This window comes from Elephantulus edwardii, unplaced genomic scaffold, assembly GCF_000299155.1.
Source record: "Elephantulus edwardii isolate Elephantulus edwardi_28Jun2011 unplaced genomic scaffold, EleEdw1.0 scaffold00151, whole genome shotgun sequence".
Lineage (NCBI taxonomy): Eukaryota > Metazoa > Chordata > Mammalia > Macroscelidea > Macroscelididae > Elephantulus > Elephantulus edwardii.
Genome location: NW_006399901.1, coordinates 3,236,261 through 3,240,472, shown reverse-complemented (window position 1 = coordinate 3,240,472; position 4,212 = coordinate 3,236,261).

The following is a 4,212-nucleotide window of genomic DNA, read 5'->3' as shown; positions in this document are numbered from 1 at the left end:
ACTGTATCAATCCATCCCTCCTGCCCTGTTCCTCCACCCTTCCAAGCATGATGCCCTTCTCCAAGGATCGGTCCCTCCTGGCCACATGCCCAAAGTATGTGAGATAGAGCTTCAAATTTCTTGCCTCCAAGGAGAAATTTGGTTTTACCCTTCCCAAGAGAGATCTATTTCTTTTCTTGGCGATCTATAGTATGGTCAAGACTCTTCTCCAGCACCACAATTTGAAGGCATCGATTCTTCTTCTGCCATCCTTAGTCATTGTCTAGCTTTCCAACCCATAGCAAGTTAACTGTGGAGACCATCTCATCGTCTGGGTCAGGCACACCTTAGTCTCTAGACTGACATCATTGCTTTTCAGTAATCTGGAGAGGTCCCAGACAGCAGATTCAGGCTGAAGTGTGTTGGGTTGTTTGTTTTTAGGAAGGAGTGGTAGTGTTTCCAAGTATAATTTCCTAACCAAAAGTAAAAGTGTGCAAATCACTGAAAAGATCTTCAGAATGAATTTCATTTTCTATTCTCAACAATGTCAGTCTCGAGATAAGGTGCACCTGATCCAGGCCATAGTCTTTACAATTACTTGCTATGTGTCAGGAAGCTGGACAATGACTAGGGATGATAGGAGAATTTATGCCTTTGAGCTGTGGTGCTGGAGAAAAGTATTGAATATATCAATGGACTACTAGGAGAACAAACAGGTTTGTCCTAGAGAGGGTGAGACCTGGCTGTTCCTTGGAGGCAAGGCTTCTGAGGCTTCATATGACATATTTTGGGCATGCTGCAAGGAGGGACCAGTCCTTGGAAAAGGACATCATGTTTAAAAGGGTGGAGGGACAAAGAGAGGAAGACCCTGGATGAGATGGATTGATTCAGTGACTGGGGTAACAGGGGTAGATGTGTCAGAGAAACAATAAGATTGGCACAGATAGAGCAGGATTTAGGGCAGTTTTATATAGGGCCGCTATGAGTCACAGGCGATTCAATGGCATATAATGGTAACCACAAACAACAACAAAAACTTCCAACTTACCCAGAGTATAGCACAGTGAAAAGAGCCATTAAAAGGATTCTGGAGGTCCCAGTGTCACTCAAGTTTTCTTCACTAACTTTGTAAAAAACCAAATTTCTCTGGACTTCAGTTTTCACTGCTCTTAACATTCTGATAAGTTACCCCAGCTTGCTTATTTTTTGAACTATATCTTGAGATGATAAGTTTTAAAATATGTTATGGATTGAAAAGTATTACCTAACTTGGGAAGGACTGGAGAGCGTTAGCATTAGCTAAGTGAACTAACTCAGACCTATAAGGACAAATACTGTATAAGACCATTATTGTAGATAACTAGTGAAATGTGTATGAGGAACCAAGGGAGGAAAGGTGGGAGCAGAGGAGTGAGGTTGGGCGGTAGTAATCACAGAGTCACCTAATTTGCTGGGTAGAAGAAGAGGTGGGTTAAGGAAATGGGAAAGATCCCATGTGATAAACAATGTATACAAACTTTGTTAAGTAAGCCAGTATAAAATAAAAATTTTATTTTAAAAAATGTTTAAACAGTATCCCTTCTCTTCCCCCTACCAAAATGTGTTTTAAATCCTTACTTCTGTCTCTGTGCAAAATCCCATCTGGGAATTGGTTGTCTTTGTGATGTTAGTGACAGGACTGTAGTTGTTGCTGTGTACTGTAGAGTTGGAGCCAACCCATAGCTGACCCTCCGGCAGGTTTTTAGAGGCAGTTAATTGCACAGGAGGAGCTTGTCCACCCTTCTCCCTCAGTAACAGGACTACTAGGTGTGTCTTAATCTCTTTTGAGGTATAAAACAGAAAGGTGAGAAAGAAGAGTCGAGTATATCCAGACTGCCCAGGAGCAGCTCAGAGACAAGGATAATCTCTTCATAGGCTGTAAATTACTCGAGAGGAGAGTCCCTATCTTTCTCCCAGGGAGCAGCTGGTGGATTTGAACTGCTTGCCTTTGGCTTGGCAGTACAACTTCCTTACCAAGTAGGTCACCAGCGCCCCCTAAGGTTGTGATACCCAAACTGAGTAACTAAGGAACATCCTACAAATGCGTGTATAGAACTTAAAGGAAATCCTTCAGATTGCCCTGTAGAGAAAGCTTTCTGGTCCACGCCATATTTAAACTATAGTTCCCACTTGGGTCCTCTCACTCCATTTGTCACTCAAAGGGCTAATTTCCATAGTCTTTGCAATCACTTGCTATGTGTCAGAGCGCTGGACAATGACCAGAGATGATAGAAGGAAAATTGATGCCTTTGAGCTGTGGTACTGGAGAAGGGTATTGAATATACCATAGACGGCTAGAACAAACAGGTTCATCCTAGAAAGAGTAAGACGAGGCTGCTCCTTGGAGGCACAGATTCTGAAGCTTCATCTGACATATTTTGGACATTCTGCAAGGAGGGAACAGTCCTCGGAGAGGGACGTCACGCTTGGGAGGGTGGAGGGTCAGCACAAGAGAGGAAGATCCTGGATGAGATGGATTGATTCAGTGACTGGGATAATGAGGGTAGGTGTGTCAGAGACAATAAGAATGGCACAGGATAGAGCAGGGTTAAAGGCTGCTGAACATAGGGTTGTAGGTGACTCAAAGGCACGTAACAATAGGGCTAATTGCAACTATACATGGCCTTACTCCAAATACTTTGAATTAAACTATAGCATCTTAATCCTCCACTTTTAACAATGAGAGACCTGCGCCTCCAAGGTAAGCCTTGCTGAGGTTCCCAAGGGCCTTAGCAGCACAGCACCCCTGGAGTTCAGTCAAGTCTTGATTAGAACTCAGGTGAAGGCCGTCTTCTGTGCCTGACCCAGCTTTGTGAATTCAGGAGATTGGCAGCATCATGATTGCTAACAGCTTTTGTTTGCTTGGTTCCATAATCAATACTCTTGGTATAAGTAGCCAGGAAATCGAGACGACTTGCATTGGGAAAGTCAACTGTCAAGGACCTCTCCAGAGTACTGAAAAGCAACAATGTCAGTATGGAGATTAAGGTGCACCTGATCCAAGCCATAGTCTTCACAATTGCTTGCTATGCATCAGAGAGCTGGACAATGACTAGGCATGACAGAAAGAGAATTGATGCCTTCGAGCTGTGGTGCTGGAGAAGCATGTTGAATATACCATGGACTGCTAGGAAAACAAACAGGTTCGTCCTAGAGATAGTTAAGTCAGCCTGCTCCTTGGAGACAATTCTGAGGCTTCGTCTGACATACTCTGGGCATGTTGCTATGAGGGACTGGTCCTTCATGCTTGGAAGGGTGACGGGATGGGGAAGGAGAGGGAGATCATAGAGATCGATTGATACAGTGACTGGGGTATTGAGAGGAGGTGTGTCAGAGTAAAGCTGGCCAGGATAGAGCAGGTTTCAGGACTGTTGTACATAAGGTCGCTGAGTCACAAGCAACTCAATGGCACATAACACCAACAAAACAACAGCACGACCTCTGTACCTCAGTTTCCTCATCTATAAAATCAAAACTCAAAACTGTTGCTGTTGATTCCAACTCAGTGGCACAAAGACTGCAGAGCTGTACTTCCTGGGTGGGGCCCAGGGCTGTAAATCTTTACACCAAGTCAAAGCCCGCTGCCAGCTGCCATTCTATTAACTCTAACTCACAGGGGCCCTCCCACTGATTTCTGAGGCTGTAAATCTTCATGGGAAATGAATGTCCACCTTTGCCCCATGCAGCAGCTGCCGTTAGATTTGAACTGCCGACTATTCTCTTTGCAGCACATCACGTTATCCACGACACCATGGAAACTTGATCATCTATAAACCCACTTGTTGCCATCAGGTCTTAGAACCCTCCCATTTGGGCTTCCAGGGCTGTAAACAGCATGGCAGACTTGGCAGACTATCTTTACTCCCTCAGTGTGGCTGATGGGTTTGAACAGCCATTTGGGTTAGCAGAGCGCCATACGGACCACACCCTTTCAGGGCTCCCTATAAATTGGGGGTTGGGAATTGAAAATGTGAGTGCTGTAGCAGCTGCGAAGGGCATTTCAAATGGAAGATTTCTATATCGACATGTTTATCCAAGCCAAGTGTGTTAGTTACATAAAGCTTGGAGCTTTGGAATACCTGACCTACTAATTGAAGTGGAACTCAGTAACCATTTTAGCTTCAAATTAGGTCAGATCTCGGCACGGGTTTCTGAAGCATCCCTCTTCAGAATGAGGAAAATAGGTTACACTTC